Source organism: Dermacentor andersoni, chromosome 1, assembly GCF_023375885.2.
Source record: "Dermacentor andersoni chromosome 1, qqDerAnde1_hic_scaffold, whole genome shotgun sequence".
In the NCBI taxonomy this organism is placed as follows: Eukaryota; Metazoa; Arthropoda; class Arachnida; order Ixodida; family Ixodidae; genus Dermacentor; species Dermacentor andersoni.
In genome coordinates this window covers 128,736,457-128,752,436 of record NC_092814.1, presented here as the reverse complement: position 1 = coordinate 128,752,436, position 15,980 = coordinate 128,736,457, and positions in this window count along the sequence as shown.

Sequence of the window (15,980 nt, the reverse complement as noted above, 5' to 3'; positions counted from 1 at the left end):
ATGCCTCTGTGACTGCTGGTATCTCTACTGAATCAAATGCCTCCTCGTGATCTATGAAAGCCATATAGAGAGGCTTATTGTACTCTGCGGATTTCTCGATAACCTGATTAATGACATGGATGTGATACATTGTAGAGTATCCCTTCCTGAAGCCAGGGTGTTCCCTTGGTTGGCTAAAATCCAGTGTTGCCCTTATTCTATTGGAGATTATTTTGCTAAATATTTTATATAATACTGGGAGTAAGCTAATGGGCCTATCATTTTTCTATTCTTTAACGTCTCCCTTTTTGTGGATTAGTATAATGTTTGCATTCTTCCAGTTTTCTGGGACCCTTGAAGTCGACAGACACTTCGTAGAAAGAGCCGCCAGTTTTTCAATCATTATGTCTCCTCCATCTTTGATTAAATCGACTGGTATTCGATCTTCTCCTGCCGCTTTCCCCCTTTTCATGTCATGCAATGGCGGAGGCAAAAGGCGTAGCGCATCAGAAACAGGACAAAAGAAGAACACATACGACACACACGTGTTGCGCTAACTTTCAAGATCCAGTATTTATTGCGGGATCGCAGCATACATATATACCCTTCGCCCGCAATATATACATGCTGTGATCCCGCAATAAATACTCGTTGTTGAAGGTTAACGCCAAACGTGTGTGTCGTCTGTGTTCTTCTTTTGTCCTGTTTCTGATGCGCTACGCCTTTTGCCTCCATCATGATATACCAACAAGCCAAACGTGCAACTTTAGACAACTTGCAATGCCCTTCTAACTTCATCGCTAGTTATAGAAGGAGCCTCTGTAACCTGTTCATTACTGCTTTGCATGGAGGTATCGTGGCTGCTTTGGGTACTGTACAGGTCAGTATAGAATTCTTCCGATGCTTTTACTGTATATTCGAGATTGCTGTTGATATTACCCTGCTTATATTTCAGAGCATACATCTTGCTTTGTCCGATGCCAAGTTTCCTTCTCACTGATTCCATGCTGCGTCCATTTTTTTACTGCTTCTTCAGTCTTTCTCACGTTATAATTTCGAATATCCCTTACTTTCTACTTGTTGATTAGTTTTGGTAGTTCCGTGAATTCTAACTGATCTCTTGAGTTGGACACTTTCATTCTTTGTCGTTTCTTTATTAGGTCCTTTGTTACTTGGGAGAGCTTACCTACTGGTTGCCTTGGGTGCCTTACCTCCCACTTCAATTGCTGCTTCTGAAGCCAGCCTAGTTACGGTTTCATTCATTGCCTCTATGTCGTCTTCATCTCTCTGTTCTAAGGCTGCGTATTTGTTTGCAAGTGCCAACCTGAATTGGTCTGCTTTTACCTTTACTGCGCCTAGGTTAGCCTGTTTCTTCTCGATCAATTTTACTCTTTCTCACTTCAAGTTGAGGTTAACACTAGCCCTCACTAATCTATGATCACTGAGCTTTACTCTACCTAACCCTTCTATATCCTGCGCTATGCTGGAATTGGCAGAAAGTATGAAATCAATTTCATTTCTTGTTTCGCCATTAGGGCTTTTCCAGGTCCACTTTCAGTTGCTACGCTTTCTGAAAAAGGTGTTTATTATTCTAAACTTATTCCTTTCTGCGAATTCTACCAGCATCCTTCCAATAGTGTTCCTAGAATCGACGCCGTAGTTGCCAATTGCTTGTTCACCAGCCTGCTTTTTCCCCACTTTTGCATTGAAGTCGCCCATTACTACAGTATACTGAGTTTCCACTTTTCTCATCGCTAATTCAATATCTTCATAAAACTGATTTACGTCATCATCATCGCAACTGGAAGTTGGAGTGTAGGCTTGTACTACCTTTATCCTATACCTCCTATTCAGCTTTATTACGACTACTGCTACCCTCTCATTAATCCTGTCGAATTCGTCAATGTTTCCCGCTATGTCCTTCTGGATTAGGAATCCTACTCCGAACTGCTTCTTATCTGGTAGTCCTCTATAGCAAAGGACGTGGGCATTTGTCAGCACTGTATAAGCCTCACAAGTTCTTCTAACCTCACTAAGGCCAATGATATCCCAAACAATGTCTGATAGTTCTTCAAAGAGTCCTGCCAGGCTAGCTTCGCTCGAGAAGGTTCGGGTGTTAAACGTTGCAAGGGTCAGTTTCCATTGGTGGCATGTCCGGCTCCAGAGATTCTTAGCATCCACTGCTGCATTACAGGCCTGACCGTCGCATTGGTCAGGTGCTCCGCAGCTGTTGGGGACTGAGGGCCATTGGGTAATTGAGTGAATCATTTGGGGACGGAGTGGTCGAATACTGCACCAGGGAGGCCAATTCCTGTTCTGGTGAGGGAGTGTCTTATTGAAGCTTAGTCCATGGGCCTTCCTAATTTGGTTGTACCTGGATTAGTATAGCCCCACTCACTCTCGGCATATTTTGCCGGTGTCAGGCGTCACTCCAAGCCAATATGCAGGTAAATGGTAATTACAGGTAATATACAGGTAATTGGTAATCCAATATACAGGTAACTAAATGCCAACAGGAGTTTATAAATAACAAATTTATCGAAATTAGTGCGCTTAAAGTTGAGAAGAGAATGTCGTGGCGGATTAAAATACTAACATATGTAGATTGCTCACCGTACACCCGTTGCATGTAACAAAAGGAAATGTCAAGAAATATGCAGGTCGTATGTATACATTGCTTCTAATTTAGCTCAGTTAGTTTATATTTGAGGTCATTTGCCAAGAGGCAGAAGTAAAGACGAAAGAAAAGTTATCTTTGATAAGGGTATATGCTTCCCTGCATGACATTCACATTGTGCATTTTACATGTGGGAAGTCGACTTAGGCTTCCTGCTATGATACGAGACGTGCGATACTCTCCCACAGCCTCGAGATTATTCCTGTTAAAATAAAGACGGTTTAACCACCCGATTGGTTCGAAACGCGTCTAGAGCTTTGCACGGTTTTGGACATTGTACCTGGAAAATATAGTAAGTATAGATACCGAAATATTTCACGTTGTAACAACGCACCATGAACCAAAACTGCCCCGAATACTATATAGGCATTTAGTTTTTGAAATATAAGCATGTAGGCATTAACTGCAGTACCACTACTACGCGTGGCCGTTGCACGCATCAGAGGGTACAATTCTTAAAACTGGCGCATACAGGACATGCATATGAGTGATATATTTATAGGACACGTACAAAATATTTTTTTTTTTTTATTTACTGAATACTGCAGAATGGTTCGAGAATAAGGAAATACATAAGGTTCAAGATAAGAATGGTTCGAGAGCAAACAAAAACTGATAATCTGTTCTCTGAGTAAGACACCGGTGCCACCGTTGGTAGCGTTGTAGCTGTTCCCCTGCATGGCTTTGGCAAAACTTGTTCTTTTTTTTTCTTTTTTATGACCAGTTCGTATGACACTACATATATGATTACCTTGCTGCCATGGTAACATTATGCATAGCTCGGGTCTAAGTGAGGAAACAGTTTCTGTTGTTAACGGTGACGCCGAGGTTTTGTTTATTCAGCCCCCTTTGTACTTTTTCATACACTCTATTAGGGAGTTTTAACTTTAGACCCGCCGTGGTGGCGTAAATTGTGGCTCTGGCGTTGCGCTGCTAAGCCCAAGGGCGCGAGATCAAAATCCCGGCCGCGGCGGCCGCATTTCGATGGGGACGAAATGCAAGAGCGCCCGCGTGTATACCGTCATTGGGTGCACGTTAAAGAACCCCAGGTGGTAAACAATATTCCCGAGTCCCCCACTACGGCGTGCCTCACAATCATATCGTGGTTGTGCCACGCAAAACCCCATAGTTTATTTTTGTGGTGATTCTGGTAAAGCCGCCGACGAAGAGGAGGACGATTCAAGGTCGATCCAAGGACGATCCAAGGAGGTGCAGACAGAAGGAGACGGAATGGTGGCTAATTGATATTAAAGAGTTTAATATGTGAAGCTTGTGTTTGGAACTTAATAACTTTAACTTTAGCAACGTTCCTTTCAGAATCGCTCGGGCAGATTGCGCAGTTCAACTCCTTGATCGATATGTTGCTAGAAGAGGCGGACATTACTTGCTCGAGAATCCAAAACGTATAATTGACTTATTAAACAAGTTTGACTAATTCGCTTTTCAAGTAATCACTTAAGGCGCATGTTGGAACAAGCCTGTTAGTTCACAAGGCAGGAATTCTGAGGCTCGGACCAGCTTCTTGATGCGCCTTCTCAATTTGTGCGACTGAACGCCTTGGAGTATCAGATAAATGGTACTTACAGTGCATTTCGTCGAAAGTTTGAAGGTGCTTACCTCAACACCGCTGCTAGTTTAAGAATCCGTTTTGTCTTGAGAACTCACCGCCTTGATTTCGTAAGCTGCAATGTATGTGCTCTGTGTGCTTTCCGTGCTGGTAGACCCGTAGATGAGGCTATCTTGGCGCTCTTGTGTTCGCGTGTGTATCGTGCTTCTTGATACTTTATTCTTGCTCTTCCTTTTTTTTATTGTTGTTGCTTGAGTAAATAATTTGAGGTTTCGGGGAATCCGGCTTTGACGTAGCGTACGTTCCCATGTTTCTACACGTAATTAAAAAGAAAATATAAAACAGGTTAATTAGTGAATTTTCGTTAATCGCTTATTTACTATTTTGATTTGTCACGCAAGTAATGTCCCCTTCTTTGAGTCATCCAGTTCAAGCAATAGAACTGCGTTGTCTGGCTACGAAATTTTTAAAAATATTGTTTATAAGAATAAAACAACGGGGCCCGTATTCACAAAAAGTTCTTAGCAAGAGCTGTTCACAAATGCAGATGCTAGTCAATCCTGATGCTGCACGTATTATTAACGAATGCGACCGGCCAATGGCGAAAAGCACTAAACAAACAGCTTAGTGAATTCGACCCCTGGTACACAGAATCCATTTTGGAGAAGTAATGTATGTGGTTGATTTGAGTGACTCGATTTAATGACGTTTAACGTCCCAAAGAAACACTAAGGCTATGAGAGACGCCGTAGTGGAAGGATCCGGATTAATTTCGACCACCTCGGGTTCTTCAACGTTTGTCTAAATCTAAGCATGCGTGTAAGAGCGCTTTTGCTTTCTGTCCCCATCGGGACGAGGAAGCCGAGAATCGAACCCGGGACCTCAAACTCAGCAGTAGAAATACGTAGTAGAGCTACGTAGCCACTAAACTACTGCTGCGGGTAAATGTGAAACGCACGAATGTTCCAAAAGGCAACCGATTCGAATAGTTGCATATAAGGAAGAAAAAAACAAAAAGAACGACAAATTCAGGTTATCGGGAGCAGTTTTTCTTTTTAATTTATGACTAAACTTTTTCCAACAAATTGCGACTGTGTAACTTCCCAAACGGAAACGGATCATATAGGATGGTGCCTGCTACAGCGCACAAAAAATGCCGTTTCATATGCAGTTCGAGAACATGCCGCGACCACGGCGGTCGCATTTCGACGGGGCCGAACCGCACAAACCGATCGTGTACGGCACATGCATTGGGTGCACGTTAAAGGTCGCCAGGTGGTCAGACTTTCCGGAGTCCCCCACGGCGGCGTGCCCCTGACCAGATCGTGGTTTTTAAACGTAAAACCCCATACTTTAATTTAATTTAATTTAGAGCATCCCGTTTAAAAATGGAGAGCCCTTTTGTACATCCTGCGTAGCCCCGGTGCTTACTAACATTTTCTTAACCTGTATTGACAGCACCTTGGAGCCGATTTTAACAGGAAAGGGTGTACTAAAAGTGTTCAGGTATGTTGACGATTTTTAATAGTTTTTAACAAACTGGACGTGTTGACTTACACAGATGGTGTTAGCACTGTTCTAGACAGCTTTAAAGAGGAGGGACGGGGGTTGGTTTTCACGCATGAGCTACCCTTGCAGGGGCGATTACAGTTTTTAGACATTAACATTACCTTGGGTGAAGATCATGTATGTTGGCAGTACGCACCTCGAGCACAAAAGGAACTTCTTCCTTATGCGTCGGCTCATTCAAAAACCGTAAAACGTTCCATTGCTAAACTTTGTCTTGAGTCTGCTCTCGTGAAATCGTGTGACCATGCAATGCGTGCGAGCTTTGACAAGCAAGTTGATAGGTTGGTTTCGGCGGGGTTCCCAAGCACGGTTATCACAGCAGTGGCTGAAGCGATCTTGCAAAAAATCAAAGGTGCCATGGTCAAGAAACCGTGCGCACAAGAAAAAGTAGCTGCGAAGCCGGAAGTGGTTCCGTATGTACATAGGATAGCCCACAATATGAAAAAGGTGGCAAACAGACACGGCGTCCCAGTCGTGTTTTCGGCTCCTCGAAAACAAGCTCAGCTCTGCGCCCGCGTGGCGAGCCAGGGTACGAGGAGCAACTGCACCAAAAAACATGGAAAGCAGTTTGTAAACGTGCTGCACCGGTGTGGTATATGAAATACCTTCGACCTGCGGGAAAACCTATGTGGGCCAAACGGGCAGATGCGTGAATGACCGTGCAGCTGAACATGTGCGGTCGCTGAAAGAAGGAGGTGCGCATCTTTCGCTACATTGCGCAACTTGCACTGCGTGTGACCGAGCGGCAGAACATTCGCCACGAAAGCAATGCCAGTACTGCAAGAAGTGTGAACCACGGTTCGGAGAGATAAAGATTCTTGGCAGAAGCAGGGAAACAAAGGCACGTGAGGTTTTGGAAGCCTTCCATATAAAGAAAAGAGGAAAAAACTGTGTTAGTGATACTTCCGTGACCCTCTTCAAAAGCGAAATGTCCTATCTAGAACGGTTCGGCAGATGATGCATTATGGTCATTGTGCGCATGTCTGTGATTTTCCTTATATTTGCTCATTTTTCGGTGAATAAAGATAGATGAAGTTGGCGCTTGTCCTGTGTCGTTCTCCCCACTTGTGATCGTCTAAGTTGGCACTGTTCCTTCCTAATTCAAGTATGTACCATCTAGCCCAAATGAATGTTGTCCTGAACTATGAATATCTGTCACTACCTTTTTTAAGGAGTGTCGATAGTTCCTGGCTAACTTGTGAGGCGAAGAGCTGCTGGGCAGTGGTTATGCTTCACCACCGTTGCACTTTCAGGTGAGATTGCTTGCAAGGGCAATCATTGCAAAGAAGGGGAAATAGTGGGAAAGGTGACCCACTACCTGCTGCCTCCCGCATTTGCGATGTCACTGGCCTTTATTCCTCAAAAGCTCATTCAGCAACGCATGTAAGTACGTAACCGAAAACATCGCGAATCACTTGCCAGCGCTTATGTTTGTATGTGTGACTATGCCTGTTTGTGAAAGCACCGTCCTTTTGAAGGAAAGTTAGTGTGCAATAACAACAAATGATGAAATCATGAAGAGATTTAAGACTGTCAGTGCGGTATTTATTAAACGACTCTGGGCTATGTCTAAGTGCAGCACTTCACATATTATTTGACTTTTGTTGTACTACACGGGTTTTATAACGCTGTCAGGTGCTACTTTTGCCGAAAGGAAGGTTGAACAACGTAAACTGTGTGGATGCAACTAATCGTAGAGCAGGAAATTCACCAAGAGAGAGAGAGAGAGAGAGAAAGAGAAACAGAAGAGAGGAATGACAGGGAGGTTAATCAGACGCGCGTCCGAGAAATTTGCCAAGCTTGCGGACGACGTTTTTCTTTCTTTTTTTTCTTTTTCTCCCCCCTTGGCCGGGTGTTTTTTGCCCATGATCACGCTTTTTGATCGTCTCAACAGATTCATGTCAAATCGTAGACGAATCCACGCAGTAGCCATGATTAAGATGGTGCTTGAACGATTGCGACGTCAGATTTTCCTCTAGTAATTGTAGTATGAAACCCCATGAGTGTATATAACCGAACATTGAGCCGCCATGCTATAAGACGAGGGTTACACGTCTGCTTCCGCGCGGTATACGCGGCCGTGTACCGCGCCGTGTTCTCTTTGCCACGCTATGCGCCGACCCACATATTATACTTGTTTCTGCTCTTCAAGCACCGAAAGCTGCTTCACGAGAAGGACTCGCTGCGCCGTCGCCGTATTGGAAGCACTTCGCGATGTTCGCAGCCAGAGCGCGATTGAGGACGCCGCTGCCACACGCTGTGTGCGTTTCATCGTGCGCTATTTTTGCGAGCCGCGCGGTCTCGTACACGCCACTCAACAACAAGTCGGCTCTCTTCTATCAAAAGCCCTGCTGCACGTCGAACCACCCTACAGTAGCTGACGGGCTTGTTTCAAGCCCTTTCATTTGCTTTCTCGTGACGAATCAAGCAGATAGATAGAGAGAAATTCAAACAACACGTCTGCCAAGGGCACGCTTCAAGACTGTCCGGAAGTAAGAGCTAGTACACTACAAGCGGGTTCCGCGAATGGCCTTGTCTTCTATTATTTCTCGCGCGCCTCGAACAACGCACTGCGCTGTCGTCATCAGTCTGAACATAGACAAGTAAAAATAAGATGTCGAACATGCATTCGCGTTTCCAACTTCGGCAGCCTGCACAACTGTCACAGCATAAGTGGCGTAGCCGGGAATTATATTCGGGGAGAGAGCAGGGGGGGGGGGGGGGGGCACATTTTCGGCGTTAAGTAAGTAACGTTATTTCGCTTCATGCGTAGGAATGAGCAGCTCCACAGAAATGCAAGAAATGTGGAGACCAAAAAAAAAAGACCGCACACACGGACACACACAGTAGAGAATCATAAGCTAGTCTCGTTTTAGCACGGTATGCTATATACAAATCTTGTACTAGAACGTTCTGTTCGTAGGGTGTGAGATATTTTTTCAGACACATTCTTGAAATGAGAGAGGAATGCTAGTGGCATTGGGGGCTGCGGCTTTTCATTTTCGAGCAAAATATAACAAGAAACGTCTTCGACTAAATTACTTATAACGTCGTACAACGGTCTTTACTGGCACGACGTAACTGCCATAGGGAACGTCATTCTGGGTCGAGGCGTGAAGGCGCTTCCCTGTCCCGTCGTTGTAAAATCCCATGACTAAAGTTGCGATATCACGCAGCTCAGCCGCCCCAACGATCGAAACTTGTGACGCTGTTGGCCTTCCAAGCTAAGAATTAAAAAAAATACTACAGTGGAAGTCAAGACAGACTGAAATTCGTTGCGAAATTCTAAAAATTATTCGATTATTGAACATACTAGCGGTTCATTAAAGATTCGCAGACTTTGTTCTGTAGAAATGCTGTGAATAGGCACTCTCCTCTATATAGTCGCAGCATGCAACGATATGTGCCGCTGACAAGCACAAATGTTTATAAAGGTTGAAAATGCAACATACACATAACGGCTGTCAAAGATGCTGTTGCCGTTGTACACGCGTAGTGCACCACCTATAGAGGCGCCACTGATGGCCACCTAGCGAGCGCTTTCGAAAGTACGCTCGGGATGCAGTAGCAGACAACAACGCTTTGTCTACCATCTGTGAAGCCACAAGCCTTTGCAGAAGTTCCTCCAATCACCACTAGCATTTCTTCAGGCTGATCAACCATCACGAAAATATAAGCCTTGTCGTTACCCGAAGTGACAGGCTCGGAAAAGGAGTTGTTACGATAAGCCTGGCCAAAAGCTATCTTCAGGTGAAGCTCAGTGCCTTTGAAGTCACGCAGACGAAGATGTGCTCAACCTGTTTTGACGCGAAACGTCTTTCACTTCGGTCAGCATAGGGCACGGAAGGAAGAAACAAAATAGGAGAGGTCCTGACGTCACGTTTTGAAGCCGGAAATGCAGCCATGTTGGTGTGCCACCTCTCTTTGCGCCTCCAATCAGCTCGCCGGAGCAGATAGGCGCGAGCTTTGAACTTGCATTGCTACGAGCCACCGTAAGTGTGTGTTGCCAACGCCCGTCAGAACAAAGCCTACGAAACTTCCGTATCAATTTTAGTGAAGCGGCCGCACTCCTGTGTTTTTCCGTGGCACGTTGAAGAAGACGGCGTAGACTCGCACCGTGATTGCTTGAGTGTCTCTGCTGCCGATTGACACACACAGACCCAAAACACAACTGTCAAGCTTACACACCACGATCCAAAGTCAGCTTGTATCGCGAACATAATGTGCTGCGAGAAAGACACGGGCCGAAAAAACTTATCTCACTTTTCAGAGGCCTAAAGCAGCAGCAAGAGCTTCAGGAGCACGGTTGCTATGACAACGCAGACGTTTGGCGTACCAGTCTCAGTGCTCCTTTGCGAAACACAGCATGTGACTTCCACTACACTTTCTTCAAGACGTCCGTGCTGGCCGGGGCCCCCCTCTCCTACGCTTTCCTTCCTCCATGGCATAGGGAATCGCTTGGTAAAACTACATGTAACGAAAACGTGTCCAATCAAAATTATTCAAAACTTTTATTTGAGGGGGGGGGGGGGGTTTGCACAGGGAAGAACTGGGGTTCGGTGAGAAAAAAGTAACTCTTGACGTTATACTATTATCGCTTATATTTTTTCAACTGTACTACCCACACGCCTCACTTTGGTATCGTTGCGTAGAGGAAAGAAGCCTTAGTAGAATAGTTTGCTGGGCCAGTTGGTGCATGGTGAACATATAACGGTTTCCAGCAAGTACGGACGCGAGCACAAGTAAGTAGAAACGTTCAGGACAACGCTGGACCGAGACTTACAAATTGAAACTGCTATGGCACTTGTGGCATTTGTGACATTTGTGTTAGTGCCACAGCAGTTTCAACTTGTAAGTCTCGGTCCAGCGTTGTCCTGTCCCTTTCTACTTACTTGTGCTCGCGTCCGTACTTGCTGGAAACCGTTATATGTTCACCATGCACCAACGGGCCCAGCAAACTACTCTACTAAACTGCTTTTCTTCTACCTTGGGCTCCTTTCTACGTGTTTCCTGTTCTACGGATCCCGCCAGCATTTGTGTTAGTGCCATAGCAGTTTCAACTTGTAAGTCTCGGTCCAGCGTTGTCCTGTCGGTTTCTACTTACTTGTGCTCGCGTCCGTACTTGCTGGAAACCGTTATATGTTCAAAGAAGCCTCATTCTATCATGCATGTGTCGCATGCACAGATGGCGCCGTTGTCGCGCCGCGCATGAAGCAATCGGAGCCAAATATTGGGGGCGATCTCCACCACTGGAAAAACTGGTGCCACCGTCGGCGTGACGTGGCATGAGGGATCACGTAGACACAGCGGCATCGTCGGCTGCTCCGGAAGCGCCGAAGCAAGCTGAAAACGAAAGTTTCAAGTCCCACCTGCGCTGCGGTTCTGATTAAGTGGTGAGGCTTTCCCGCCTTGGGTGTCTGCTTGACAACATTTGAAAGCACTATAATAGGTAGTGGCTGACTTTGAAGGCGTGCAGCATGGTAGGCTACTGCTCGGTGCCGCAGTGCCGGACGTACGCAACGGAGCCCGGTGTCAGCCTTATTCACACGTAGCCGCAGGGCAAGGAGCTGCGTGCAGCTTGGCTGTCGAAACTTAGAACCGGCAGACAGCCACCGGCTACAACTCGGGTATGCCGCAAGCACAGACGCGAGGACGATTTCTGCTACGGCGCCGGGACTGCGATGCTCGGTGAGTAGCAGGAAACGCGCACTGGGAAGCCCGCCCGCGCCAGCTACCCGGCTAATGTCATGACGGTTTGGACTATGAACTTGTTGATGCTAGATACTGGCAAGTTCACTGGAACGGAAAGGGAGCAGTAAGACGCACATTAAAAAAAGGCCAGGCATATGGTCATGTTTGAATTAATGCACTGGATTACGAAAAAGAACCAGAGGGAAATCGCATGCTGAGAAGACCGATAAACATACAGTGCAACGCAACTTGAGAAATAACATTGAAATGTCCAAAAATTTAGAATACAGAAAAAGGTTGAATCGTCGCGACGGTACATCACAGTCGCCGTAGGCGTCGAAGTCTCTATAACGAAATTATTTTTGAACAGTTCTGATAGCCTCCACGCAAAAATGGTTGCTAGTGTACTGTCAAATGCTCATATGCTGCGACCTAAAGCTCACGGCACGTTGCGAAAACGCGCTCACAGCGAAAGCAAAACATTGTGCGCGGACATGCATGCAGACGCGCAGTCGGTCGCTGCGAACCCGTGCAATCGCTGCATTGACGCTTCATTCTGTTATGCTCCATTTGGTTATACAGACAGCCCACTACAAGAACATATTTCACATAGTTTGCTCTCAACATTTGCCTACCTTCCGTGCAAGAAGCCGGTTCGGGAGCCTCCATCGCGGCGATCGCTCACAGTGGCGTTCACTGTACGTATTCGGTAAACAGATAGAGTCTGTAAACGATTCTGTGCTTTCACTTTGCCCAAGATTATTATTTCGATAGTAAAAAATTGGCTGAAGGCTTAGCTTGGTTAAGCCTGGAAGATTGCGAAAGCAATACCCTTGGCTGCGCCTTGGTTCGGCTGATGGTGTGGACATGGTTGCCCTTTGTTAAACTTATGGCTATACATCATCCGACATAGCGCAAGGCAGCGCGCCGACCACTGCGAGGAGCCGAGCTGTAGCCCCATTTATCCTCCTAGCGTGACGTCACACCAGCGAGCGCCCTCTCTCGGTAGCGCCGCAGCAGGGGCGCGCAAGGCTTCGCCTCCACCATCGATGCCGCGAGCTGGGGCCCCGTCTCTCGGTCTGGCGTGACGTCACATGGTCACGTGACGCGCAGCTGTGTAAGGAGGCGCCACGACCACCGATGGGCCGAAAGTGCGAGCAGTATTGCTTTCGCAATAAAAAAAAACTTGCCTCGTTTTTGAGAGTTCTTACAGAAATGTCTAGGAAGGCTACCGCGTGGTGTTTTTATTGAGCGCCGTAAGCAAAACCTATGATGAGCGCGCCGCGTGATCCCTAGTTCTACGCATGGGAGGCGCTTCCGACAGATTGGCGACTCCGTAAGTCGATTCTCGCCCCCAACAGCCTTTTGCTCGGTGTTCGGAGGCATTCAGCTCGGCAGTACGCTTGTCAATAAGAGCGGGAGTGGTCGCGTTTGAGATAGCTCACTCAGCCATAGTAAATATAACCCATCACACTCAAATCTGCACTCATGAGGAGGAGGCTTACAAGTATGCAATCTGTTATAGAAATTCTACAGTTTCTTAGCTATGGCGCCCCCGCGTTCGACAAGTAAGATCCAAAAATGGCGTGAACAGACTCGGGGCAGCAAGACAGAGGAATGCCATATCGCGCCTACCAGCTTTGACCATGGCGGGCCCAATATGAAAAGGGAGCGAGCTCTACTGCAAGATGGGACTGCAGGACTCCCTCTAGCTGTATCATAAGTTAAGCATGCAAGCTTTGTAATGAGTGAATAAATGTCACTTCTGTAATTGGTAGTAGGTGTTCCATATCTGTACCCTGGTGCCCATACATCCTCAGCAGTACGAACAAGACGTTTCACGTACCCTACTGCGGCTCCGTCCCCGATACAACCTATACCCGATAACCTTATTTCGAGTGCCCAAGACGCGAAACTGCAAGGGCGGATTTAATGCTATTAGATCGTCGACCATTCCCTCCCCCTCCCCCCGCCCCACGAAAACAAAAAACAAGAAGAAAACCTTGGTCAATGGCCAATAGCGTAGTTGCAGATAAAAGCGCTTGTCGCTGTAAAAGCTTTCCTTGAAAATATCAATATCTTAAGTTTACATTAAATTTAGTGTCTTCTACACAAACGTCACAATGCTACGTATTATACATGTGCCATGTAACCATGTAAGTCCATGCTTGTCATATGTTGCTAAGTTTATGTAACATGTCATGTATACTAAGTGCTTCTTTTCATACGGCACGCTTTGTTTTAAAGGAAACTGTCACGTCTAGGCCCCTGCCATTTTTGCAGATAGGCTACATGGCTAGGCGGACATTCAAGCACTAGGGAAGGTTTCCAGGATAATTTCACTGATTACCTAAAATGCGGCAATCAACTTTTTAATTTCTCACTTTAGGGCACACGCAGTTGCGATATTGAAGCCAAGGAGTAGTGAAGCCCTGTCTGTATAGTAAAAATCCGAAGTTTCGAGATATCCGTCTCCGAAATCTGCTAAAAAATTTTCCAGTAAAGATCGTCCCGAACTCTTAAAGGCACGCTTTTGGGAAACCTAACTGGAAACCGAATGTATTTCGTAGCACATTTTAAGATCGTATATCTCGAAAATGACGCGAGTCTTGGGATTTCTGCTAAGCAGGAATGACTTCACTACTCCTCGACTTCAATGTCGCAATTGCAACATGTGCCCTAAAGTTAGTGATGAGAAAATTAACTAGCACATGTTCGGTAATTAGCGAAATTGCCCTGAAAATGTTTCTTGTTGGTGATGTCCGTCTATAGCCACACAGCCTATCTGCAAAAGCGGCAGGGGCTTAGACACGATCAAATTCTTTTAAAATAAAGTCTTCTGCGTAAAATAAAACACCTGGTATATATGTGTGCTTGCGTTTCGTCCACTCGTCAACCAAACTGAACTTCTGTATGCGCTTCGCAACTGTACATGTTCATCTTCTGTGGCTTCCTGGACTTATTAGCAAAACTGTGTGCTCATGGTGTCTGAATGTATGTATTGTTTTTTGCAGCAAAACTTTTCTGATTTCATTTTGTTTGCTATGCGAGGAGAATCAGCGGGTACGTGCTTCATAAAGGCGCCCACTATTCCCGTTGCATCACGAACCTGGTGGACTAGCGCGCAATCACATATATCGTATCACTTATGTGACGCACCTCAACACAGTTCCCGATTTCCTCTATGTGAGGAGCAGGTTAAGTTAGACCACAACCTCGTGCTCCGTTTACTTCGTTTTGCCGCTTGTACGGTTTCTGATCACGGGTGTTGCGCTGCTGCAGCAGCCGGCGGTGCTTTCTTGTGAATCACGCCCATCGAACTATTTTCAAAACTCGCTCGTCAGCGGCATCACTGAACCAGCATTAGCGTGGATAACTTCTCACAAATCACCTTTGACGCCAAGTCGCTGTTCTGGCAAGCAATTGAGTATTTTAAAGATGGAACCTCAAAATGACTGCGTGGTACCAGTGAAGAGAGTCCTCTAAAATGACTATAGCTGAGCGCATAATGGCAACGACAGATGTCTCCGGAACTATTTGCTCAGATTTTTTCCTAGTGCTCGCCTGAAAGAAACACACAGATACTGCTGTGAGAACGACTGCAGAAAATAGAAGCGCTTCACTTATCGCGCTAACTAAGTCCCAATGAAATTTAATGCTATATTCAACTGTATATAGTTATATGTTCTGTTATGTAACTATGTGTAGATGCGTTTACAGAAGTGCCATTTTATACACTCTTCTGTGCCTTCCTTTACTTGTGTCTGGAACTTCGCAAATGTTCGTGATATTTGACTGCCTTCAGTGTTCTTTAGTGATTTTCGTGCTTTCAGATTTGTTTTGCCCAGCGACGAAAAATAGCCGGCGGCAGTGAAGGCGCCATTCTCTCTCCTCTTAAAGAAAGAAAGAAAGAAAGAGAAAGCCCGCTTGAGTTAATTCAGAATTTTTATTTCTTCGCCCTCGCAGCGATAAGAAGAAAGGCTAGAGAGTTAATCTTAACGCCATCGGCTACCTCCCCACTGCGTGGATAAGCCAGCCATTTCATCAAATAAAAACCCGCGTCATATGGCTTCCTTCGCTTCCAGAAACGGTTACGAGCCCCAGCTGACTCCCCAGTAGGCATGTTTACCGAGCGTAGCTTAATTCGAATGTTTTTTTTTTTTTTTCATCTTGCGGATGCGGACTTGTGATACTGTGTATACGCATGAAACTGAGCGTTAAAAGCGTTAAAAGGAGGCTAAGAAAATTAACTTAAGCTGTGCTATCGAATCATGCTTCTGCAATAGGAAAACAGCCATACTTACCACAAAAAGAGGATCGATAAGCAAAAAAAGAACACACACACACGCGCACACACACACACACACACACACACACACACACACACACACACACACACACACACACACACACACACACACACACACGCACACGCACACACGCACACCGCACACACGCACACGCACACACACACACACACACGCACACACACACACG